Source organism: Poecilia reticulata, chromosome 12 (assembly GCF_904066995.2).
Source record: "Poecilia reticulata chromosome 12, P_reticulata-male-v2, whole genome shotgun sequence".
In the NCBI taxonomy this organism is placed as follows: domain Eukaryota; kingdom Metazoa; phylum Chordata; class Actinopteri; order Cyprinodontiformes; family Poeciliidae; genus Poecilia; species Poecilia reticulata.
Genome location: NC_088841.1, coordinates 6117001 through 6144905, shown reverse-complemented (window position 1 = coordinate 6144905; position 27905 = coordinate 6117001). Strand labels below are relative to the sequence as shown.

Sequence of the window (27905 nt, the reverse complement as noted above, 5' to 3'; positions counted from 1 at the left end):
CCTGACAAATTCAACTGTTTTTATGGCAATTACTGACCATAATTTGTTTTACTTCTTACAGTTTTGTGTTTTTATGCTAACCCAACTCCAACTGCACACTTTGCAAGTAGATCTGATTAGTTGTTTTTTTTTAATGCAAGCAAATACATTTCTGAGAAAATGAGACATTAAACACTGGTGGCAAAAACCAACAAACTTTATTACAGACTGCAAGAGCTGTTTTAGCATGACACATCAATTATCAACATCAGAATATATGTATATGTATATATGGCTCTGAGTTCAAGGTACATAAATCACTCAACAAAATATATACCCTGCTTAGACAAATGGTAGAAAGTGCACAAATAAAGTTGGTTCTGGTCAGTTGCATCACATGACAGAACAACTTGTTAAGAAAGAAAAATGCAGAATTAAAGCTTACATTCACAAACCTCTGCCATGTGAGGACCAATTTATGGGTATGAAATAATTATTTCTACTAGTAATGGCCCCATGCATCATGTCAAAAGAAAGTCACATGCTTGCCAAAACACCCATATGCATAAAAAAAAAAAAAAAAAATCCAAACTCATACAGAAACATATTTGGCACCATATTTTAGCATAGAACATAAAATAAATCTTGCAGTGTAACACTTTTAGCATATAGAGGTAATTTTAGAGTTTGGCACGGTACAAGCACACTCAAAGTTTAAAAAGTTATTGTAAATCTGACTTTTTACATCCTTAAGACTTTATTAAAAAGGTTTTAAAGTTGTGAACAAAAACTTGGTGTATTTCATAACAAATTCGAACACCTAAATGGTTCTCTTTGCTAGCTAGGAGCTAGCAAGCTAGTTTCACGAACAACAAGTGACTAAAGAGTCTCATATTGATGAAATTGTGTTTCATGTTCAGAAAAGCACCACATTTCCTAAGAAGGTTCAAAACTGGTCACAACTCGTCAGCTCCAAAAATGACTAATGTAAACAAACGGCAACAAATAATTGTGACCTGTTTAAACCCTTTTAGCTAAGTTGGCTAAAGGATGTAATCATATATTGCACTCTACAAATCCTCACTCCACAAAAAGGTTATCCTGGCCTGTTCAAACCATCAAACGAAAAAAAAAAAGTTGCTCTATAGATATAGAATTAATAAGGTATTGAGTAATACTATGTTTATTATAACATCTTGTGTATATTAACATCAATATATAGATTATTTCAACATTATGATATGAAAGATACATATTTATACATTACTATGAATATAGGCCTCTTCCTGTGTGGAGCAGTGCCGGATATAACATAATAACTATTCTATGTTCACGTATCCTCATCCAAACAAATACAAATAAAGGTTTTTGCGCGCGGCTCACGGAGTCAACCGGCTCGAAGTTCCATAGCAAAAATGAATTGAAGCCTCCCATGCACAGAGAGGTTTCAATACAGGTCAAAACTGGTTTCCAAACAGGCCAGCATGAACCTCAACACCTCAGCATGCGAAACACACGACAACAGCGACCTCTAATGAAAGAATCAAGGGTGTGGGGGAAGAATAAAATGATAGCGTAAGCAGGTATAACGTCGAATGTGTGTTACCGCAAAAAAGGGGAAAGTGCCGTTAAGATTTATCGGCGTAAAACATCAAATCGGCAGTAAATATCGTCAGTAAATATCGTCACAGACGGTCTCGAGACCTACAACAACGCTTTACAATCTCTTGCAGTTTATTTGCACTGACATAAGTTTCACATCGGCATTCTGTCTCAGAGCAGCAGAAACGCTGTACGGGATGCATGGGAAACTATGAGCACAGACGAACGATTCCTCAACTCCCGTGAATCTGCGTTCACCTCAGTCCGTGGTGGGGCACAGTACTATGTGTTGAGTTGTGAGCGAGTGAGCAAATCCTGCAGGAGAACTCCATGCAAGCGTTATGCCTCAGGCTTGACTGGCAAGCTGCCCTGACTCCATGGTAACTCCGCTGTATCTTCCACAGATGTACCAAACCACCAAACCCTAAACAGCAACGAACACGCAAAAACTCTACATGTTTAAAAAAAACAACATTAAAAAAAAACAGCCTGGCTCCGAAGGCATGCAGGCAATGTCCACCATCACGGATAGCTAAATCACCGATGGGTTTTAATGACTAACTTTTGCAAAGCTAGGTTGAGAAAAAGGAGTCGTTCGTTTAAAAAAAATTATAAATAAATAAATCTCCGGCGGCATGCAGTTTGCTGAGAAAAACCAAAAGAAACACTAAGAAGCCGGTTATCTTATTCGTAACGTAACGTAACGTAACTCCACGTTTTGTCTATGTAAATTCACTCAACACAAGCAAGCTCACGATATCCATGATGACTTTTGAGAAGAAGAAGAAGCCCTACCTCTATGGCACGTCAGCTTTATCGGAATAACCACACAAACTATTAGTAATCTACAATCCTGTTCTAAGACAATCTTTCACAAGCTGAAAGCCAACAAGCTGAGAAGATTAAAAATATTCATCCTCGTCACGCCACTACAACGTGCCTCCCTCTTCCAATGCCGTGGATTACTGAGCCACGCTGCTGCTCAACCAGGAATCCTAAAAAAGAAAGGATGTTCTCCCTGTTGGGGAAGATGTTGAAAGAAAACAAGTGTACATCAATGACGATGGCTCTCGCACAGATGCCACCTGGTATGACAATGCCAGCGCCGTCTGGACTGAGCAGCCACACGCGGCATACAGCCGCAAGAACGTCCTTCTCCTGCGAGGGGCGAGGGACGGTACCGTGCCCCGCACAGAGCCCTGACGGGACCACAGCTGGCTAAAAGAAACAGAAGCCTTGATTGGTCAGGGAGCTGCCTGGTCATCATAACTGTCGACATGGAGACGCCTAGAGGCCGGTGAGGTCCACAATGGCTTTGATGAATATTGTGTCGTCGCGAATGTACGAGTTCTTTCCGTCAAGCTTGGAGAGCGGGCAGAAGAGCGGGCAGCCGCTGGCGATGTTCATCTCGCTCACGGGTCGTTGAAAGGAAGAGGAAGTGACGTCGGGTCGAAAGGCGTCGATGATGTGCTCCCTGTTGCTCTGGTCCAGTAGCATCAGGGTTACCTGGGTGATAAACATTTTGTGAGAGATCCACTTTGAGACAGTCAAGGCAACTTACAGAAGCTAAAGCTGTTGTCACAGTAGCTGCATTTCCATTACGAACGTGCACAAAACTTTGTCGATGTTCTGCTACAAACAGCACAATTTTGCAATTCCGGTGTTTCCGTGAGATGAGAAATGAAATTAAAACCACACTCGAATATGTTTTTCATTAAATAAGGCATTAAAACAAGATGTCAGCATGATATTCCTGCCACTACACTACGCTCGTCATCATAAGTTATCATAGGGAGTCTTATTGAGGCGTTGAAGCGACAAACCCTTTATACTGGGGAGGGGCTACGTATGTTGCATTTTTGGGAGACTAGTCACCAGTTTTACAGAAGAGCCATGGATTTAACACTTTCAAATGACAAACTATACTTTTGATGAACTCTGCGATGATGTGAGAGTTCTGGTGGAGCCAGCTGTGCATTGTCCAAGGAGGCAATTGCCAACAAAAACCATGTTGCTGTGGGATACAAACTGGAGTAATGCAAAACAAATGTTTCCATTGCAGTCTTGTGAAATATACAAATGTCAATAGAACTGAAAAACCACCTAACGTAACTTTTTTTGTCAGAAACATTGTTTCAAAATTGGTGTGTTTCCATTAAGCAAATTTATTATCGTAATACCAACTTGTGCAATTTTATGGTAAATGTAAACACAGCTACTGCCCCCAACATGCCATGAGTAGATGCATAAATTTGGTATACATGTGCACCAAATTTGCCTGTAATGAATGAATATACTGTATTGTACTTTATTTATCCACAAGGGGGAATTCAATATTTCAGTACAGACCCTAATAATGTATTTTATATTAACTGTCGTCCTTAGACCTCATGAAATGTATTTATTACTATCATAATGCAGGACTTTGGGGCATCAGTTACTAGGGGTCTAAAATTGTAGGTTTTTGTGAAGTTGAGCTAAATTTTAACCGATACGTTTTTTAAAATTTCATTTGAATCTTGCCCTAATGAGGACACTGCGTTTAAGCCTGTGAGTTTTTATTATTTTATTGTTTTTAACATTTTAAAGGATTGAGCACCTGGTCACCTTTAATCATATGATATTTATATGTGTTGTGTGATTGTGCAAAATGTCTTGTTTTGAAGAAGTCTCACCTACTTTACTGTAACTAAATCTACCCAACGGCATAAATAAAGTAAAATGCATAAAAATGTGCGTCCACAAAAACTGCCCATACATATCCTACAAAGTAAATTAGATGAATGATCATTTTTATTTATGCTTTTGGTTTTTAAGTGTATCTGGGTGTGATCTTATTAGATCACCAGGTAACCATAACAACCATTAGACACTACCTAAATCTATGTTGTTATGCACATAATCCATTTTTCTCAGATTAAAACATCCACAGGGACCTTTTAAGTAAAAACAAACTGGGGAATATTTAAAAGCCATTTGCACGCCAACGGTGCCTCTCCATGTGTTTTACCTTCTGGTTGAACGGCCATTTGAGCAGAGCGTCGTTCAGTCCCCTCATCACCACAAAGAACAGGGACAGGTGGCTGCCTCGCCCCGTACCGTCCCCATTCAGATAGATCCTCAGGCACATCTTATAGCCATACTTGCTAGTATAGAAAGCTGGAAAAGAAAAAGGCACATTCAGCAGGACGTCTTCTAGGAAACTGGCTTTTGTTTGGGCTTCAAAGTCAAGGTTAGAAAGAAATATTGTTACCTGGTGAGAACATGGCAGGAGCCCGACCTGCAATGGCATCTTGTCGTTTTTTGGCAAAGTCTGATATCCTCCAGATGAAGACGCCATCAAAGGTGGTGGCGGACATTTCCCTCAGGCGGCCCTCCATCTCCACCACCGTGAGGTCCTTCAGTCCGACGGTCCTCTCCAGCTGTCGTACCTAGAAGGTACATGCATGCATTTGTATTACCTCAAACATGCTTATATTGGGCGAAGGCAGCAGAGTTTTAAAGGGCAATTTTTCATAATAGGCCTATGCTGAATTTAAAAAACATTACATTTTAACATTATTTTGTGTCAGCTTTACTAAAGTTAATAAGCTTAAGAAAACTGTGGTTTTCTGACTTTATTAACCTTGACATATATGTAAAATACAACACAGGAACCTCGTAGGTTGCTGAACTGAAAAATAAAAGGTGGAAAAATAAATGAATAAATGTGTGATATTCTTAACTTCCCACAAATAGAGAGAAGTACAGTCTGTTGTTGATCTTGAAGGAATGTTCAAACTTTACTCGTAACAGGCGACATCGTGTTTTTTTTTTCTTCTTCATCTTGTTACATTTTTCTATTTTGCCCTCCGCTTCGTAGCACATCAGTAAATTGATGCTGCTCTGCCATGCAGCTTGGCTGAATAAGCGCTATTACAGATCATAACTTGAGGAGCTTGTTGAGTGTTAATATTTCAAATCAGAACCACATAAAATACATTTTGTATCCCAGACTGGACTCTGGACAGTTTTTCATGGACGTAAAGCTCCGCCATCTTTATTCCTTGCTCTGCGTACAGATAGCCAGCAGCACCCTCTGCTGGATTGCGGCCAAATTACAACACTGGAAAAACGGTCTGTGCAGACATTATTAGTTAATTGATTAGAACTAAATGTAATCTAAAAAACCATAAATTGTTTGCACTCCTACTCTATAGCATATTAACATCTTCTTGAGTTTTGCAGCATATTTTGACAGGAACAATTCACCACTGGTGCGACATCTTCGACTCCTGAAACGATAGTCGACTCGAGGAAACCAAAACTCACCAGCAGTCTGAAGTCATACCTTATTACTAAGAGCTTCGATCTTGTCTTGGTCCAGTTTATGCTGCCGGTTGCTGGCCTCCATGGTTGTGGCAAACCTCTCCACCTCCCTGTTAAGAACGCACACCACATTTTCAAACGTCCCCGCCTTGACCTCGAGGTCCATGCATCTGCGGCCAAGCTCGGCCACCTTGGTCTTCTCGCTGTGGAGCTGAAGCTCCAGCGCTGCGCCCACCGAGCTGGGCAGGGGTGTGAACGAGGTAGACACAGAGAGCGTTGGAGGAAGAGTGGGAGGTGGAGGAAGAGGAGCTGATGCAGGCGGGCCGGCACTGCAGATGGAGGAGGAAGAGGAGGAAGCGGCAGCTCCCTGCACGGGAGGCCCAGAAGAGGTGGTGCTGAGCTGGGAGACTCTGGCCTCGAGTTCCCTGAGGGATTGTTGGAGTTCTAACAGTTTGTGTCCAGCTACTTCCAGTCCCTGGGGCTGCAGGCCCTCCATGCTCACCTTCATACCCATAATGAAGTGCAGGAGCAGGTTAAGGTGCTCGTAGGCATAAGCGCGTTCGTGGTCATGAATCTTCTCTTTCTCCACCTAAACAAGAAACAAGCAAGACAATTCTGTAGGTGGAGGAAGATAATACAATGAACTTATAGTTTAACCACTTTTGAATCATATTACAGCTTAACATCAACATCCTGATATTGATCAGACAGCTGAGCAAGACTGTCGGGTACAGAGACGGACCTTATTTGACTTTTAGCTGTATGCAAGTCTAGGCAAACAAAGATCATATGGAGTTCCACAAGGCTCTGTCCTCAGTTCTCTTTTATTCAATATCTACACAGTTCCCATAGCTGAAATTATGGAGTACTTCAACATCTCTATATCTATAGTGATGCCATACAATTTTATTGTCCTGTGTCTCCTTAGGCCAGTTTGGTCGCTGAGACGTTGCTGATCGGACGGCATCACTTTTTTGACTTTATAACTATATTATTCTAGCATTCATGCTGTCTTTGTTTAGACAGGCAGAAAGACAGTCACAGTGCTATGTTTTGTCCAAATAGAGGGAGAAAACCAAAGCTGGCCTATGTAGTATGTCCTGACTCAAAATATTTTTGGATAGCTGTAGCTGAGTTTGCGTCACCACCAGACAAGCCAGAATAACTTCTGATTCTAAAGCCAAAAGTGGAATCGTCCAATTAGCGACATCTTAAGTTTCCTACTGGGAGCCACCTCTTCCGTTTTGTTAATGTTGTTGTGTTTTGTGATTTGTAGTTGTGCTTAGTGAATTATTGCACTTCAGGGCCACCGTATCTCCGACCTTGGCCAAGCAGCTGTTTTTATACCGACACTGAACCACGCACAGGTCGAGGACTCTGTTTATTCAATGATGTTTATTCAACTAATTGCCGCGGATCATATTTAGGGGTATCAGAGTAAGGAAAACATGAACCACCAATAAAATACTATGTAGTCTGTTTTTGTAACATGCCAAAATTGTAAGTTTTAGTGGATTTCCAAACTTTGTTCAAATAGGTGCACAAGTACGCAGTCTCAACATCAAACCCAGAGAAGTGATGAATATTCAGGCTACTTACAGACATGTCACATCCAACGACATGAAATCGACATGGAGTTCGGAATTTAGTGCAGAGCTTAATGTGGTCCACATACTGAAATAAAACACAAAGACACAGTCAACTTACTCGGACAATTCAAAACAGATAAGATATATTGTATATTTTTATTTTTTTAAAATGACAAATAGTTTAACAGATAAAAAAAATAATACTTTTACTGTCTTAAATTATTCCTTTCTCCACCTTTCCTATGAGATTTCTCCAGAAGCACTTAAAACATTTTAAATGTCAAAAATTTTCACTATATACTAAAATTTCCAGATTGGCTAACAGACCAGATCAATAAATGGATGAATGGATGAAAGAATGAATGGATTGATGGTTGCCTTAGTTAAAAAAATAGAGAATAAAATCTGGAAAAACTCACCCTTTTCTGTACTTACACAGCAAAGACTGAAAATATTACCAAGTATTTTTGTTCTAGTTTCTAGTGCAAATATCTTAGCACAGTAGTAATAAGATAAAACTAACTGACAAGTAACTTTTCAGCAAGAAATAGCTTGTCTTAAGTCAATAATTGATGAAAAAGTCTTGTTATGTCACTTATAACACAAGAAACATGATTAGTTATAAGTGAAATCTCCCAATGGAACAAGTATTTTTTTTCATCAATATTAAGAAATTATTGACTTAAAATAATCTCCTATATCTTGCTGAAAAGTTACATGTAAATTAGTTTAGTCTTATTTCAAATGTACTAAAATATTTGTACAAGAAACTAGAACAAAACTTGGTAAGACTGTGTTTTTCCAATGTATTCATACGTGTCTTTTTCTGTTTTATGCAGATGAATTTAAATGTCAGTACATTGATAGTTATGAAGATGCCATTGTATTTTACAAAGGTACCTTCTCTCTGGGTATTTTCTTCTTGGCACAACCTTCACAGATCATCGGATACTTGGGGCAGATTTCGTCATGAGCCTAAAAGAAGCAACAATACTTTCAATGAAGCAACGCTTTCAGCCCCCACGCCCTGCCAACAATTCAAAGCAGCAATCACTAACCTTGATGTTTTTGAAGTGAAATGGCTCCTTGCAGTACTTGCAGTTGAGCGTCCTCTCCGGGCACTCCCGCTCGTTGTGGCGCTCCTGTTCGTTGAAGCGGATTCGTTCTTTGCAGGAGAGGCAGGGGATGATCATGAACTCGCACTTCCCCTCGTGATTCAGCTGCAGGGAGAGAGGAGATGGCGCTGAAGGGAATCCGAAGCGGCAGATCGGCGACGCCCTCGGCTGTGCAAATACAACGAAGGGAGCTGCGCAAACACTGCCGCTACTTTAAAGGTTTCCGTTCTAATCACTCCGCAACAGTCCAAACAAGTCATTTAGCGGAAGATTAAGCTCCCGCATTAACCTGCAAGCATAAGAGGCAAGTTCATGGAAATTCCCCAAATACATACTGCTGTTTACAGCATAAACACAGGGTGTGCTTATTAATCTCAGCAGGAAGCAGGGGCTCTGCACAGTAAGGTGTGGTACAATCTCTTGACAGCCAGGCTGATGAGCAACACCGGTTGACACACTAACTTCTTCCCTCAATATTCTGACATTAACTCATACTAAACTTTTAATGTACTAGGTCTGCTATAAAATTGGTTTATGTTCGTTTAAGGGTAGGATAATGAAAGTGAAATTGTTTGTCTTTCTTCAAGTTCAGAAATTTTAAGAACAGAAAGTATTTTGTGGAATTTCCTTCAAACTTTGAGACTTTTATCAAAAGCTTTTCACTGTAGCTTGCTGGGATTTTTGGTTTATTCCTTCAGACAAAACTGGTGTATCTGCTTCAGGCTAGAAGCACAAATAACGCTGCTTTTTTAAAAAAAATAAATGATTTTTTAAAAATCATTTATGTTAGAAAATAAATGATTTTTTTTTTAAATAAATAATTTATTTATTTTTAAAAAATTAAAAATGCACAAATTTTTAATTTGTGCATTTTAGGTTCTTCGAAATTTACATTGCATTGATACCCTGCATTATCTCTATTGAGAGATGATTCAATGAATATCTATGTTGCGTAGCAAACAAAAGAGGAGTAGAACAAACCTCATACTCTTTAATAGTTCCTTCCCAAGTACAGTCCTCATTGATACAAACCGCAGACAGGCTTTCAACTTCCCTTCGAACGGCATTGTCAGGAAATGCCTGGAAAAGATACAAAAAAACAGGAGCGACAATAAATGTGATTCTTTAAAATGGCCAGAAGGACTAAAATAATAAAATAAACACGGCTAATTCTGCTGAATATTAGGAAAACAAAAATAGACAAATGAAGCCAGCACTGAAACAAGTCAGCTGCAATCTCAACACGGTGTGATACTCACACATCCCTGCTTCAAAACTGATGTCGGCTCCTCAAAAATATCTTCTTTAATGCAAGCGTTGCATCTTTGGGGTCCATTACTGCAATAGATTCAAATCAAACAAAAGTCAGTTTATATCTTGTTCTCTGAACACATACGTCACCAGGCTCTCACCAAGGAGGGTAAAAATAGAAAAACCTATACCTTCTCTGCTCCCTTCTTCCACACATCAGGGAAATGTGTTGCGACTTATTACAACTTTTTCAGCTTAAGGTGGCAGTTACATTCAGAGCCAGCCCTCGATATTTCGGGGAAATTTGTTTCAGTCTCATGTAAATCACTTCCGATTACTTATTAAATAAGGAGAAGAAAACAAGTTTTATTTTCTGACTCCCTCATTAGGTCTGGAATCACATTTAACAAGGAGTTTTTAAATACAGACCAGGTGAGGTCGAGTAATTGTTTGTTGTTTACAAGCGGCGATAGAAAATTGACATTTATGTGCCAATAAAATCAGGAATTTGACACTTTGGGAGTTGATTTTAAAAAATCTCGTTCTCGATAACTGCACATAAAAATACAAAGTTTTAACACAATTGTTCTATTTAAAAATTTGAGCACGCGTGGTTGCCCCCTGCTGGTCGGGGAGCTCTCTGCACAGATGAGGCTGACACCGGCAGCACAGAGTTTTAAAAACCTGTGATTTCAAAAAAATGCATTAAAATGTTATTACGATGCCAAAGAAACTGTTGAAGTTTTAATGGGCTGAGTGGAGCAACACAGCACTGCACCTCCCCCACCTGTTGCTGCACACTGACAGTCAGGAGGCTGAAAGAAGGCCACTACACTTTTATCGTGCAAAAATCTGATGTCAGATGTTTAGAGATCAACAAGGATGGGTTTTTTTTTTTATTCTTTAAAATTACATACGTAAGAATTGCTTTTATTTTGTAGGAATTTAAGTTCTCAGCTTGATTGTGAAAAAAAGTTTTGTTTCCGTTTATTCTTGTCAAAAACAAAGCTCATGAGACAAAATATTTTCAGATGGTATTTTATGACTATGAATCATAGTCATAAAATACTATGAACCTTTGTAGATGTGAGATGAAATTTAAATGTATCCTAAGATCATTTTGAAGCATAACATTGTTGATTTTGTTCATAAAAACGCACAAGTTCAGCACAACAACAAAGACCAGTCGCACGGTTCCTGTTTTTTCCGGCCTCGGCCAATCAGATTCTGACCTCACGGTCCTGTTGAAGCAGTAGGAGCAGAAGCGATGTCCACACTGGGCTTGAAATGGCCGCCTCAGGATGTTGTGGCAGCAGTTGCACAGGTGCTTGTCCTCCAGCTTGTTGCCCAGGATCTTCTTGGGGAAGCCGGGTTTATTGCTCTCCATGGATGACGGAGGGGACGGCTCCTGTGTGGCCATGGCGTCTGTTTACACGTCACACCTGGGAAGAGACGGCGAAGGTCAAGAGAGAGAAACTGGAGTTTGGATTAGGCCCTGATTTAATTTTTTTGTTCTCACAATTCTGACTTTAATCTCAGAAGTAGGATTTTTTTTTTCCCAGTGGGTTTAATCCTGTGTGGTCACAAATTAAGGGCAAAGATAAGGTCAACAAAGTGTTAGCTTAGTGATGGTCACCCTTATACAAGCCTGTTTAGATTTTATTTTTATATTTCATCTGTACAAAATGAATATCACCTCATATGCGAACAACATTCTGAAATAATTTATCATGATCACATTTTTGCAAATGACAAAAAGGTGACATTTTAAGAGGGGTTGTGAAAATCTTTTAGATCCACGGTAATTGGCATCTGGTGGTTGTTATGGAGACCTGTTGACCCAAAGTGTGCTGATATGATTACTGACATTTATTCTGCTTTGTTCAATTTAAAACACTGTAAATAATAGGTATTTATTGTGTTCATTAGCGGTGTGCGGATTCCAGATTTTCTAGTGAATAAAAAGTGTATGATTTCAATATTAGTCAACTGATGTACATGTATGTTTGTTTACAGAAATGTGTAGTTCAATGGTCCTGACTTTATTATGTAAAGTAATACAATTCTAGTTTTCACTTTGCTTTGCTTTTTTTTTTTTTGGAATAACAATGAAGGGCTCCATCCTAATTTTAAAAAAATTATTTTAAAAAATCCTGAAAGACATTCAACAAAAAATGTATTAATATTCACAGAAGGATCAGAAACTTATAAAATATGGTTCATGGTTTCCTTAGATCTGTAGGTGTAGAAATATTGTAAGATTACTTTTAAATGATCAGTGAAACAAATAAATTTGTTATTTTCTTCTAGGACAAACAAAGGCAACAGTAATTAATCTCAGGGATGCTAACAATCCATCGCAGATGTGCCTGTGGACGTGTTTCCATTGTGTGTGTAAAACCTTCCCATGATTTACAGTAGTAAGGGGTGGTGTGTATTTATGCGTGTGTGTGCGCGTGCGTGTGTGGGTGCGTGTGTGTGTGTATGTGCGGTGTGTGTGTGTGTGTGTGTGTGTGTGTGTGTGTGTGTGTGTGACAGAGCATCACAGGCCAGCTGAGAGGCCCACACCCTTTGTTTACATTTCCACTCTGCATCCCTGGCTCCTTCCACTTCACCAGGAACAGACTGCTGGGGATCTCCCTCGTTTTCCCTCGCAGTCTGCCCAGAAACGGTGCGGCCAGGCTGCACATCCATTGTCTCTCTTCCCCTCTCTTCTTGCTTCTCTTTCCTTGTCGCTGTTGCTAAGCTATCAGCATCCTTTAGTGAGTGGTACCCTCAGCACACGGCCACGCCCCTTTGAAATGTGAAGCTTTTGCCGTCTGTAACAAACTGTTTAGCTTTTTAAAAGCCGACTCTTTGTGAACGCCGCGGCAAGCAGTGGAGTTCGCACTTACCAGCGGTTTTAGTCTAAACTGTCATCCCGCGCGCAGGCTGTGAAATCCCCTTCCCCGCTCGCAGACTCCCGCTCGTGCGCTCTGCAGTTATTATATGTGGTGTCGCAGCCGGCTCGAGGTGTTTTCTTCAATGTTAGCCACATAATACAGATGTGGTCCTCCAACGCGATGGCTGTTATTGTCCAATATCGCCATTGCACTTTCAGACTGGGCGTTACGTCATGCGGTGGGCTGGACGTGGGTTGACAGGCAGACCAGCTGGGAAGGCGGCCCGCTGATTGGCTGAGAACCGGAAGAGGAGGCGGACCGGCTGAGGCAGAGGAGCCTGTAAACAGTCGGATCCCGGACTTCGTACAAAAGCATCACACACTGTTGTGTTTTTAATAGCCCCAATGTTTGCACCTGTTATTTTTTTTTAAATACCGTTTTAATACACACAGGTGCTTCTTTGACTCACTTTTTCTTAAGGAAGAACATCCGTCCTTCCAGAAAGTGTTTCACTCCATTTTGAGCTCTGTCTGTATATAAATAGTTAATCTAAAATTATTTATACCCTATCTGTCAGATTAATAGTAGAAATTACTTCACTTAAACAAGAAGTTTATTTCTGATAGGAAATTAGACCAGTATCTCTGAAAACATGATTTAAAACTTAAATGGTTGGATTGATTTTATTAAAAAAATATATATACATATATCCTTTTTATTCCCATTATAATCAAAATTGCAAGTTAGAAATATTTTGTTTTCACTGTAGTCAATGGGAACATTTTTACAACTCTTCTAATAATTGCTGGTGAGCCTTTTACATCATGATGGATGATTTTCTATCAGATAATATAGACAATATAAAAGAATATAAAAATGTTTTTTTTTATTTAGAATTAAAGAAAATTGTTGAAATATCCAGAATTATTCTTCTGCTTCTCAATTAACAAAAAGCTTTACTGGCTGTTGAAGAAACCAAACAATTGTCTCCATTGGTATATGGATCTTTAGCTAATCTTTAGCTCTGTCCACCGATTCTATATGTCCGATTCAAGTCCAGATTCTAGCTGAGACACTTAAAAACATTATTTTTTTAAAGATACTAAACACTTCTTCACCACTTTAGTTCAACGTTGCTCAGGATGAAGTTTCTCTGTTGGTTTAGTGTTCTTCTTTTCCCAATACCAGTAACTATGATTAGCCTCCCTGTCCCAGTGGCTAAAAACACCAAACCGTTATGTTCTTGCCACCAAGCAGGCCTACGGAGAGGATGATCTTGCCATTGAATGTTTCTTTTTCTTTAAACTAACAGAAGGCTACATTATTGTGGCCTAACAAAAAATATGTTTTGTTTCATTTCACAGCTTTCCTCTATGACCTGGACCCATGAAACCCAGCAGTGTTTGTTGGACTGTGCTGCTCTCTGCTTGGCCTACATTCTTGGTGGTGGTGACCCTTGGATTCCTTTTCACCTCTCTCACCACCAGTATCGCCACTGTAGGAGTCACTTTTAACATCCTGCTGTACTCTCTAGGTTTCCCCACAGTGTGGTATTTCCAACCATTTTAAATTTTCTTTGATTAGCTCAACATCCTAGCCTCGAATTGGATTATTCCTCCACCACTGATTCAGGCAATACATGATCTAATTGATATCTTTACCTTTTTTTTTCTAGTTCCATCAAATCTTTTAAAAAGACATAGTTTACATGTTGAATTCGACCAAACGGTCCTGTTATCGGGTTACTCCGTGTGCGCATGTGTTCATTCGACCGCCACACCAACCTAATGTAACCAGCCGTCTGCCGACGAGAGACGATCCTGTTGAGGCAAAAGTTCAGCTGATTCTGGAGGGGTGTGGGGGGGGAAACCCAATAATCTAGGAAACTGATACCAGCACAGCAAAAAAACTGCATAATGTCTGCGGTCTAAACAACAGTCTTCAAGCTTCAGTTAAACGAAAGTTTGAGAAAAAGAGTTTATTCTCGTGAACATAATTTATCCGATTACAAAATCAAAGCATCTGATTATCAAAGTTAATCAAGAGAAACATCTATGATAAATAGACCTAATATAATCTCATTATTAAATTTTTTTTCCTAAACATACCACTCAAGTGAGTTAGAGCAAATATTTACAAAAGCCCTATGAACTTTTTCTTCACCATAAGAAAGTACTTGATTATACTGTGCAAACATCTCCAGCTGAGTGATCTATACGCAGGACGTAAACAGAATCTATTGGCATTTCACTTCTAACAGAAAGAGAGCACTATTTGACCTTTGACCTTTTAAGAAATGTTTCCAAACACTGACAATTGCACTTTTGAACCTAACCTTCATGGTCATATTTCTATCCGTAGATATATACGTGTGAGAGAGTGTTAAAAAAATATATATATATCATTGTCATGATATTGCAAGCTAAAATACAGTACATAAAATATGCTGCCGTAAAGCTGCAGCACTGCTTTGTTTGAAACAGGAGACAGAAAAGTCCTGAGGGAAACACAGAGCGAGGCTATTATTGCACAGCAAATGTTCACACAGCTTTTTAAGACTGAGCTCTGGGCGTGTGAGCTGTCCATGCTTTGGCAAAGGAGCCACCAAATGTGCCGCACAGCTCCCACCGCCTCTCTAACTACCAGCCAAGCCTCCGTCTGGACAGAAACACAGACGCAGGTCTTCCTTTAAGTCTCTTCCAGGAGCTTCCTGAGGTTCCTTTGAATCTACGGCGAAACAGTAAGAGGAGAGACAAGACAGAGGGACACTGATTAGCCATTTACGATAGACTGCTGTATATTTGTTAAAATAGGACTATGGTCTTGAGTGGGACAAGCTGACTTTAGCTGTGTGTCATCTCTACGGGCTGAATAGATAGCTACGGAGAGTTAGCTTAGCAACTGATTGAAACAAAAGTGTTGCTTTGTGAAATTGTGAGCATTCGCGCGATGATGGAGGGAAAAAAAGACGATACTTTTACTTGCCATCACTGCTAACTCCATTAACAAAATGAAACCCGGAGATGTAGGCGTTATTAATTTGGTGCAGCGCGCCACACCAATTGGAAAATAACGCAGAAAAATCGTTATTGAATGAATATGGAGCGTAAAGCTACTAATGTCTCCAGTATTAGGAGTGGTTTGAGCCACATTTTCTCCTTTTTTCAAAGCTTAATTTTTCATTTTCTTTGCCATTAGTGTTTGTCCCCACTCGAATCCTGAGTTTAAGCTAATATGTTTGAGTTTCATCGGAGTCGATAGCTTATCAGACTCTTACACTGTTGTGGAGGAATTTTGGTCCTCTCTCAATTATTTAATAAAACTGATGGTTTTCAGATTGACTTTCGTCTGTAGCAATGTGCTAACGCCATTTTTTATTTTTATTTTGTTGCTCATTTTTTTTAGATAATCACATCAGAACATAACTGAGGTTAAGACTTTAAAGTATCTCTAAGCTCCACTAATAACTTGCACACTGCTATTTAGTGACTTGACCCTGTGACACAGCTGGTCAGCTGGACTCGTGATTCATAAACAGGTGACGGGGTGAATCTTTGCAGCCGAGACACTGAACTGTTTTGTGAAAGAGTCTTTTGACCGAGATCTCAGGGCGCGGGATCGCTGGAAATGTTTTATGAAAGTGAAGTCTGTCTCAGCTGCAGTCAGGAGGGATTATTTTATGTCCTGAGTGTGAAGGGATTTCCTAAAGAAGGTCATGCAGAAAAAGCCTCACTGAGGCATTAAAACTATCTTTCACACAGGGCCGGCCCAAGCCTTTTTGAGGCCATGAGCCCCCCCCACCAAACAAGTGTTATTAAGGCTGTTGGTTTTAATCTTACAGGAGAAGCAAACTAACAAAAATATTTAGATTTTGAAATGCAGAGTGGTATTTAATATTATTTTTACTAATTGAAAGTTTAAATAATAAAACACCGAATTTACAGTAAACAAGTTTAATATCTTATATTTTCCCAACAGTGGCAGCAGCAGAATGTGTGTCAACTATAAAAATAATATAGAAATTGTTTTTTCCACGTCTAGTTTGTATTCAGTGTTTAAGAAAAAATATTAATATCATGCTAGCTTTTTGCTCTTGGGAGCCCCCTGGTGGCATGAAATCAGACCCATGACTCATGATGGATCTGATTTCTTCTCTCAAATTCCAGTAAACTGTTATAAGAAGCTTGTGAAATTCCCACAACTTTTGATCCCATTCAGTTTAAATGCAATTTTATTCAATACTAAGAAAATGTTTGCAAATTGAAAAACAGAAAAAAAAACACTTTTACTCTTAAAATGTGGGCATTTAGCAAATAGAAATATCTTTTGAAGATCCTAACTTAAGTTCAAACTGATTTAAAGTCAGAAAGCGAGTTTCTTTAAACCATTTACATTTCTAGATTAATTCCCATATCAGACAAAGCGGACTCATGTTTTCTCTGGACAGAACCAGATAAAAGCTTCCCCTCTTGTTTACAGTCGTCATTCTAGCCGAAGCCGCTTTGCTGCTGTTCATGTTTACTCTGCAAACATGAACAGATTGTGTTTTACATTTATAGTAACTCTGCAACATGATTTTCCTCATCTTAAAAGCGGTCCTCTGAAACGGTCATTTTGCTAGCCTGAGGCTAAGAGGCGATAACAGCGAGTTAATACATGGCAGATTTGTGCAGTCAGTAAACAAGCAGAGCAAACCTTCTCTAACTTGAACAGGTTAGTGGAAAGCTCCCCGTAGATCTCAGCATTCACTTCCACCTGCGACCTCTGGCTCCCAGCATTTCTGCAACAAGGTACAATTTTAAACTATTTAGCAGATCGCAGAAGTAGCGAAAGCACGGTGCTGAGACCTTCCGGACTCTCACTCGTTATCAACGAGTTCCCCCATCGACAGCAGGGAGTTCAGGCGGTGCTCAAGAGCCGCAATCTTGAAAGCCATGTAACAAGAGGACAAGACAAGAATGCTGACTCTGTGGAGACAAAAAGGAAAAGAAATATTAGCAGCATGTGTTGCAATCCTCGATCCGCTACACACAGAACAATCGTTACCACGCAGAAAGACAGCAGCTGGTTGACTCCTCATAATATTCAGGCGATTACTCACAAAAACAGATAGATGAAGAGGATGACGTGTAAAGACTTTGGCTGCGAGGACGAGTCTTTTGGTGTAAGTCCATGTGGCGGCTTGCTTTGGCCTACAGTCGCAGATAAAAAGAGGGAAAATATGTCTTGCTACGAGGTGAAAAGTAGGAAAATACATTCAAAGGTTTTCAATAGCAAGAATTCATATTTTTATGTATCTCGTAGTCGAGAGAGCGGTAAGAGGGCACTACTTCTCTCTGGCATGTTGGGGAAAAAAAGGATTTCTAGACTACAGTTCTTTAAATAGCTCGTGAACTTTAGCCTTGGTTTTGCTGTTTTGCTAAATCTGGCATTTCAGAAACAGTTTCTGTACCACAAGTCCAGTTAAAGATTAATTTGAAGTCGTCTGGAGTTAAAACAGGTCGTTTATTGGTCCCTTTTAAAGTGGAAGTATTATGAGCTTTCCAGCCACATCGTGCCGTTTTATAGCACAATCAAGTAACTGTGTTACCTTCAGTTATTATAAAAACTGACTTAAAAGAAAGTTTGACTTCGATGCCCTGAAATCGGGCTTCTTGTCTGCGTGCTCTTTCTGAAACTACGCATTCAGGAAGTCATCACTAATAAAAGAATCAAGGTAACAGTCCAAGTTTTTGATGAGGGAATAACATTATAACATGTTATTGTTGATGTAGAGCTCAAAAAAGTCAATTTTACATAATGCTGCCCCTTTAAATGTTTTGGATGAGTGCATTCAGTCAAAGTCAAAATCCAAAAATGCTAATCAACATGGCAAATTAATGTAATATTTTTTTGTAATTCCTGCCATCATTAACCTCTGGTTGGGTTTTGTTCTTTGGAACATGTAAGAAGAATGCTTTAGAAAATGAGGAAACATTTCCCAAAACCCGTTTTCTCTTTCCATTGTTATCCATGCCTGGAAAACAATAAAACACTTTTCAACACTGCAAAGGAACGCTGACATTTACAGTAACCTTTTGACTGGACGCACTGCAGCTCTGAGATGTAGCAGAAGCCTGGAAACGGTCAGCTTTGCCGTAAATAAAGACGACCTTGGGCTGCCTCCCAAGATCCTGCATCAGGCCGACTCAACAAGCAACGTTCTGATTTGTAGCTTCTGACCTGAACAATGTGCCAATAATGCGTTTACTTTTCATCCACTCTCTTTGTCTAGAGATACACACATAGATCAGCGCAGTCTATCTGATAAAGCAGGAGCGGTTTGAACTGTGTGAGAAACAACCGATTCCAAACATTGTGTCAGAACGGCCCAGTCAAAGTCCAGGTCTAAATCCAATTGAGAATCAAAGGAATTACTTGAAAACTGACACACGCGATATGTTTCTTCCACTTTGTGATGATCGTACACTACAGCTGGGTGACATGGACTTACAATTTATTACAATATTTTGCAGTACTATTGTGAAAACTCTTTGTTTTCACAATACTGAAAACTCCTTCACAATACAGTATTTTTCAACTGTATTGAAAAAGACTTTTACTTATTTTTTAGGTAACTGCATGCTGCAGACTTCATGTCGCCACAAACGTAAATGCTGCTCGTGAAAAATGACATTCCTATTTGAAATGAGTTTCTTATAGTGATATATATCATTAAACTAAACATAGAGACTTAATTTAATAATTTAATCTCTGAATTTACTGATACCTATAGATTCTCTCGTGGAAAAAACAGTGGAAAAAAAAGTAGAAGTAACATTTTAGTCCGTTTTTTTAACATTAACTGGAATTTATCGTGGCAACTTATCATGACAAAGAAAAATTTCACGATAAATGATAAGCGAAACGATAAATTGCAAATAAAAAGATATCCTCCAAACATATTAAAAATCAATAAATTCACTTTGAACAACCTTCTGTGGTGAAGAGACAAACAGTGTTCATGGGACACATCAACATGTGTCCCATGAACACTGTTTGATAACTATCAGGCAAAATGAAGCAATGACAGTTAAACGGATTATTTAACATGGTGAGACTTTTTTTGTTTTTTACCCCAGGATTTAAATACCATTTTTGAGGGCGGCTCCGTGCTTTTGGCTCGGGTTCTGGAGGTGAATGTCTGCGTGGACCGAAACCTCTCTGGTCTTCGCTGCACTCAGAAATGTGTCTGGGAGGCTGCTGAAGTCTGTGGCGTAAACAGAGAGAAGCTGTCAGCCCAGTTACTTGAGTAAATATTAACAGTACCTTAAAATACTTCACAAATCAACAAGTGCTCTTGCCATTTAAGTCCAGAGAAAGCATGAGTGGGAGTCTATTAGCTAAATACACTAGCTAGTACTGTATTTAACTCCCAGCTAATAGACTAGTAGCTTCTATTCTATTAGCTACTAGCTTACTAGCTACTAGTCTAACTACTAGGTAGCTAAATAGTAGGTATTCGTCAACTTTCTAAATAGACTAAATAGTCTATTTCGCTAAATAGACCAATAATAGTCTATTTAGCTAATAAACTATTAGCTAAAGATTATTTTAGGCCCTAAGGGGGATTCATGTGTTTTCCTGTTCTCATTGTAGAAAGAATTCTACTTGGCTTTTGTTGCCCTAAACAAAGACTATGCCATCTGAAACCTTTTAAAACAAGGACTCAGTGACTGTGAGCAGAGTAAATGAAGGTGGGGTCCATGGTATTTTATTGTTAAAACAAAACACACACCGCTTATTTTATCATAATCTGGAGTCTGTGACCCAGAGCTGCTGCTCTCAATCATGTCCTGCCGCCTCTGGTGCACAACTCCATCCAGGTCGGAGAAGTCTCCAGAAAAGTCCTGCGGCGCAAACGCAGCAAAGCACACAGCAAGCCCCAGTGGGGTGTTGAGTTACACGACAACAATGCACGTCCGCATTCCATCACAATGGATCAGGTACAATGAATTCATCCTGAACAAACATGGCAGAAAATGGAAGGACCAGACCCCTTACTGACCAGAGGAAGCGACGTGGGGCAGCTAGCTCTGAAGCTGTTTTCACAGGAGGAAGCTACAGGGCTGCTACTTATCTTATCCACCTGCAATGACATCATACAGGGTTTTAGAAGAATAACTGGAAGTGCTGGTGGAAATCTCTACAAACCCCCGAAACCACACAGTATGTTTGGAAACTGTTACTTTTTTTGTTTGAACAATTGATTTTTTTTTTTTAGATATTGGTTCCATAGATGACCAGATAACTTCAAAATACTTAAATATATGGTTTAATGCAATTATCTGTAGTGGTGCTCTTTATGTACCTGATGTATGAAACTAGCCTATTTATGCTAATAGGGGTGTTACATTTTTGTAGTACCTGAATTTTTGGGGAACTAAATCCGTATAATGTATTTCAAAAACAACATTTATTAATCAAGTAAATTTTTTACTTGATTAATAAAGTAAAAAATTTATTTTTATTGACATTTATGTCAATAACAATGAAGTTGTTATTGACATAAATGCCACAAATTACTACAAATTACCAATTAACACCCATCGCTACTAGAAATAAAGAAAATTACCTAACAATGCTAGTTCCTTAGCTAGCTATGTTTAGCTAGCTAACTTTATATAGAGTTGTGCTAGTTTAGCTTAATCCAAAACAGTTTTTGCTAGCTTGGTCATTTTTTGCTAAAAGTACTTTTGAATATGCTATAAAGTTATATTGTATTAAGTAACTACAAATTAAAAAATTACCTCACTTAATGCCCCCAAATAGCCAACAAAATGCACAAGAAATAACACAAGAACAAAAAGCCACAATGCAACAACAAAAGCACTTACACATGCACTAAAAAAAAACCCCACTTCTGGGAGAGCATTTTATTCTTTTTGACTTTTGCATTTTCTTTTCTATGCTGGTCAGTCACTGTATTTAACAGCAATTGAAACCAAAAAGTTAATACCAGCTAATGTAACAGTAGTTGCTAAATGCTAATGATCCCCACCCTTATGATTTATCTGCCTGTTCTAGTTATTTTAAAAAGATATTTAAACAATACAAACAACTAGTTATTGACATCTAGTTATTTTAAAAAGATATAAAAAAATACAAAAATGCGTTCTTTGACATTACAAGAGGATGTTATTTACCTCCAGATGAGGGCAGATGGATTTCAGAAATTTAAAGGTGTTGTTTCGAGAGAGAAATGATACAAAGACATGCTAAAAAAAAAGACAAAAGAAAACATAATTTTTATGCTTATATTCTAAGAAGAACACCAATTGTACAATTTACTTACATCTATGTCTGTAGTTCCAATTATCAGAGCGTTTGGCACCAATAACGCAGTCTTAGTTTTTTTTATAAGTTTCACCGACATCACCGGGATGGAAATCTGGCAACGAGGAAGCACAATTAACGCCAACTGATCAGTATCGGAAAATTGTCATAAGTTCCCTGTTTGCAGTTTTTCTGTAGTGTACCTTGATGTCTTTGCCAAAGACTTTGGAGTGGAAGCAGATCCAGTTTTGCGAGACGAACATTTTGCCCTGGTACAACATGTCTCTCTGCAGGGCGCAGGTGTAACCTGGTGGCAAACAAGTATTCAGTTTCCAAAATTAAACAACCCAAAACATGTCTGCCAAACAGGAGGATACAGAGCTTACTCTGTTTGAGCAGCTCATCTTTGCTGATCGCCTTGAATAACTTGTGGTAATGCGCATTGGTCTTTGACAACTGCGAGAAACGAAAGAGCACACCACGGAATCATTAAAGAACAGCAGACGGGCGGAAAAACTCGGCGGGATTCGAAAACGCATCGCTACCTGGTTGGTCTGGGATTTCTTCCGGTCAAACTTGGTTTCAAAGTCGCTCAGGCTCAGCATTGGTGACAGCGGCTCCACGGGTTTCTGTCTGCTGGATGAGAAAAGGTCATTGTTTACAGCCGGGCGGCCCGGTACAACGACGGCCTCGGCAGAAGGAAAGCTATACGTCACATTATCAGTCAAATGCAAACGTCGGATCCTGAATGTGTGTGTTTACTTTGAGACTGCTTTAGCACAAGGCACCCGAGGGAATCTGTAAACAGAGCCTTGGTCCTACACAGGATTCATGACGTGTAGGAGCTGGAAAGTTTCAACAAACTTCAAAACTATTCCTAGGAACAGACTAGAATGAGGCTCTCAGGGAATGATGACCTCAAGAAAGAAAACAAGTGTAACGACATTGTTTCAGCTAGCTTCCCAGCAGTGTGCAGCAACTGAAGGTTTTGGAAACTTTTTAGAGCACAGGCATACACTGATGCTCAAAAACTATCATCACTTCTGATATGAAACAACCCCCCCAAAAAGAAAAAAAGTGAATATATTTGTGGACATTACAAGTTTAGGGCTGCACAGTGGCGCAGTTGGTAGAGCTGTTGCCTTGCAGCAAGAAGGTTCTGGGTTCAATTCCCGACCCTGGTCTTTCTGCATGGAGTTTGCATGTTCTCCCTGTGCATGGTGGGTTTTCTCCGGGTACTCCGGTTTCCTCCCACAGTCCAAAAACATGACTGTCAAGTTAATTGGTCTCTCTAAATTGTCCCTAGGTGTGAGTGTGTGTGTGCATGGTTGTGTGTCTCTGTGTTGCCCTGTGACAGACTGGCGACCTGTCCAGGGTGACCCCGCCTCTCGCCCGGAACGTCAGCTGGAGATGGGCACCAGCACCTCCTGACCCCACTAAGGGAGAAGGGTGTATAGAAAATGGATGGATGGATGGATTACAAGTTTACACACCCATTTTTAAAATGTCTCGATTTGCTATGTAAAAGAACAAGACCAAGATTTTTTTTTTAAAAAGTCAACTTTTTTCCATCTTTAAAGTGACGTTTAAAAATGTAAAAAGCTGAAGCATGCTTTCAGAAAATGTACACACCGTCAGTCCAATACTTTGCTGCATTTATAGGATTAATCAACTTCTTTTCTTGACTTTCACGCATTTTATTAAATGTGGAGAATCTCATTAAACGTATGAACCTGAAATAAAGTTCAGCAGTCCTGGTAGGTTTTTTTTTTTTTACCTCGAGTTCAAGCAATAGTTTGCAGAGAGATTACAAAGGATCAAAAATGATCCCGTACAAGGAAAAAGAAACACAACCCTACCACGGCTACATTACATACGGCTGGGAAAAAACCCCAAACTGCAATCTATCTTGCTTTACTTACTGTAAACGGTAAGTAAAGCATGATGTAAAGTCGTTGAATCATAAGTTTCTAAAACCTTCCAGCTCCATGCCTGTGAGGTTTTAATGCTACATACATTGAAGCTTTTGTATTAAGAGATAATAAGTCGTGACATTGTTGTCCAGCTAATTTTGACCGTACAGAACGTTTAACATAAAGCTATTCGATACTAAACATGAGGATTAATAGTAAAAAAAGGGATTTTTTTTTTCTTTTAAAAGCAGTGATGCATTGGTGGTCACCTGATGCTGGCTGGTTTCTTCTTGCTCTCTGACGGTTCTGACTCGGAGTCCAGCAGCAGCTGGAGGTCTGCCGGTGCCAGTCCACGCCTCTTCTGCCTCCTCTCCTCCTCATTGTTCCCCTCTGAGGACCTGTGAGCAGAGGAGAGCGCAGTCAAACATGCCAGAAGGTGTTCAATTACACTTTGCATGCAGTCTTTTTACACCTGGGTGAAGCCATCATACATCATCTGCTGCAGGTTTTAACTCGTTTCTCTCTTCCTCCTCCTCCCTCTGCTGCGGTTGTTGTTTTAATGGCTAACTGAACATGTAGCCAGGAGGCATTAATAAAGACGAGCCCTTTTTTTTTTTTTTTACTTTTTTTGTTTTGGTCCAGCGCGTAAATTGGACCCTAGAGGGCGCCACCACTAGGGCTGACATAATACGCTTTAAAAGTAATACACAGAGTATCGACAAAACGTTTGCAGGAAAGTTTTAGACATCTTGGATTTCTGAATGCAAATGAGCCCCTTCACCCCCATCCAACTGTGGCACCGCGCCACGTCCGCGCCGCATCCGGCTATTTAAAGTCACCGCATCCACTTCATCTACATACAAAGTATGGAGCAGGACGCGATGCAAATAGCGGTTGTCCATCATGTCTGGATCGTTTCCACTTAAGCAAAAAAAAAAAAAGAGAGAGAGAGAGAGAAATAAAGCAATAACAAACAAACAAACAAACAAATATAGAGGAGAAGGGGGAAAAAAAGCAAGGCCTGCCCTTCTGCCTGGCATCTTTATCCAGACTCACGTCAAGCTTTTCCCCCGGGAGTCTTTGCAGGGAAGTTGATCTGGGGCGGACAGCGGGGTCAGAGGTGCGTCCGCCTGCTCGCTCATCGGGACCATACTTTACGGTTCATATCTCCTCGTCCGCCACCGTCGGTTTCCCTCCCCCCCCTGCGCTCGCAAAGCGGAGGATTTTCAGGAAGTCTGGGAAGTTTTTTTTTTTTTTTTTCTTTTTTTTTTTCTTTCGTGTGGTTTGGGACGGTGGCTCGATGGACGGAGAAGAAGCACAGAGGAGGAGCCGGGAAGAAGGGGGAGGGAGCAGCCGGGAACAACGTCAGGAGAAACGGGGAAGAGCGGAGTCTTAACACCGACTTATACAGTCTAACATTTATGTAGTGTAATTATTTTTGTGCGAAATATTAGTGTTAGTTTTGAATGAGTGTGTCTACTTGCGTCATTGTGAGCTTTTAAAAGTTTTTAAAAATGTTCTAAAACACCAGGTAGCAGTGTATTTCACATGCAGTTCCAGCAGGGGGCAGCAGAATATAACTAATATGTGTTTCGTGTGTTTTCGGAGTCTCTTGTGTTCCCATTTCGTCTTTCCGGTTCTAAAATCAAACCCGTTTTGTACCCATGCAGGTAAGCCACTGTGTATCAGTCGATTTTTCTTTTTATATTATTTTTTATAAATTCTGCAAAAAAAAAAATTATATTACAAAAAGCTAAAATTCCACGTACACCACATAGTTACTCTGAACCTGGTTTAGGAAAGTTGACTTCTATGAGAAATGACCCCAAACAAGCAATATTTTACCAGTAGAAACATTTATAAGAGTCATAAAACCACATTTCCAACAGTTTTAGTTGTTTCAAACTGAGCTAAAACAGTTTGCATTGGAGACACATGTTAGCTTCTCACCAGCCTCTGATCTTAGCATCTGGCTCCTGCAGATAAGAGAGCAACTAAAAATAGGATTATGCCAAATGAACTTAAGGAATTATCATAATATTTTGTAGTGTCTGTTGTGCTAACATTAAAAGCTATGATAAAATGTTTTTGCAACATCTTTCGGTTCCACAAGCGCAAATACTGCTCTTAAAAACCTGCCAATTTTAAAATAAGTTTCTTCAGGACAGTTACATGAAGACGTGTGAATCTTATCAATAAACGGCATACAGTTAATCATATTTTCAAAAGTAATTATATTCATTGATGCTCTTGTGATAACAACAGTGGTGAAAATTATAAAATAAAAAACAAAAAAGCAATTCTGACTTTTTGGGGGTTTTGACTTGTGATGATAAATCCCCCGAAAAGGTTTCATGATGATGATAAACAACATGCAGACACCCCCTAATTAATATCAAAAACCTCAGTTAGAGAAAAAAAACAAATGGGAACTGGGGGTTTGTCCGGGAACGTTTAAATGTGCCTCTGCTTTGACATGATTAGCAAGATCGCATAGAGCTGCTGAGGAAGTAATTCTGCCATTTGATTAATTTAAGGTGGACAAGTTGCAGGACTGCGATCCGACACACCCAAGTCTATTTGATCAAATATATACTGTTTTTTAAGATGAATTGTTTAATTATGCTATTTGCTAATATGAGATGCTAATATTATATATCTGCTGTACAATCAATTTTTTTTTTTAAATAGCATAACAGCAAAATAATGATTTTGATCGGTATATCCAATCCAACTTTATTTATAAAGCACAAATATAGAGGTTTTAACTCGTTTCTCGAGTTAGTCAAAACGAGTTAGCAGAGATATATATCCATCTGTGCTAAAAAAATATTAGCACAGATGGATATTAATTATTTGTGTGTGCTCTTCTAAATCTTCAATTAGACTGATTGATCAGTCTAACATAAGAGCAAAACATGATTTCCTACATTTTCATTAACTTTTGAAATTTTTACATTTGCTTCTAATTTGCAAATAGAAATTGGCCAACACCAAACCTGAAGGTTATTAGAATGTTTTTGGGTGTATTCACTTGTCTTTATAGTCAAACAATTAAATTTTTTAGATCTGATTGAACAAAAACATTTTATAGCCTCTCTGTTTTAAAAAAAAAAGTTTATAAATGTCCAGTGTTCAGACATTTACCTTTCTTAAATAAAAACTGAAAGTGTTGTTCCTCGTTTCCCTTCTCGTGACTCCAGGAGTCGCTGTTGCACCTTTTAACAGCCTGGTTTCATGGACAGAGGGCAGTAAGGACTCTGTGTCCAGGAGACAATGGCTCTGCCTGCAATGCAATGCAAGTTAGCACCCAGCGAGGCGGCCATTAATCATGCTGTCAGGGAACACAGGCTTATAGGTGGGAACGCTGCCACAGACCCTGTGACTGATTTTATATTGAAGTAGAACTGGGATGCATTGAGACCGACGTTGCTTTGTCAATGTGATTAAATCCGATTCACTCACTATGACTTAAAAGAGGCATTCAGGTCCATACGTCCTTGATGATGCTTCGTGTCACAAACGCAAGTTTGTTTGTTAGTTCACCTGACAAACGACCTCAACTTAAATTTTAAAATCAGTCTCCACACAGAAAAAGACTTTTTCTCCCCTTTTTCTCCCCACAGTCCCCTATTGGGGAGAAAAAGTCCTATTGGAGTTAGGAGTTGAGCCTTAAAGTTCACCAGAAACACGGCGAGCTGCAGAGTGTTGGAGCGGGCGTGGCCTTCTGACAGCTCAGGAATGATTCATGTATGTTAGAACAAAATACCTGCTCTAAAATACCTACATCAGTGTACAGTGTTCCACTTCAATCAAATTGTATCATTTCATAAATCAGTCATGAAAAATCCAAATTCCTAAGACCTTTCTTAGGAAGAGATAGAAGAACAAACACAGCAGCAAAAGCAGCTGTTGTGCAGAAAGAAAAAAAAAGAAAATCCCTTATGAGTG

At 39.4% G+C, this 27905-nt stretch overlaps 1 pseudogene across 1 annotated transcript; it reads right to left on the bottom strand.

Annotated features, from left to right (window-relative positions):
• Positions 1–178: 178 nt before the first annotated feature.
• Positions 179–25701, bottom strand: LOC103473318 (uncharacterized; annotated as a pseudogene). Its single transcript, XR_014090321.1, has 26 exons — positions 25011–25701; positions 24224–24352; positions 22587–22674; positions 22428–22497; positions 22245–22348; positions 22061–22156; positions 21912–21983; positions 20774–20854; positions 20504–20615; positions 19859–19975; positions 17828–17918; positions 17589–17693; positions 17422–17506; positions 15434–15453; positions 12994–13085; positions 12507–12618; positions 11077–11286; positions 9853–9969; positions 9575–9673; positions 8537–8698; positions 8379–8453; positions 7489–7563; positions 5912–6478; positions 4835–5012; positions 4592–4740; positions 179–3087 (listed from the first exon to the last, which is right to left on the bottom strand). The product of XR_014090321.1 is annotated as an uncharacterized LOC103473318 (transcript).
• Between the last annotated feature and the right edge of the window lie 2204 nt (positions 25702–27905).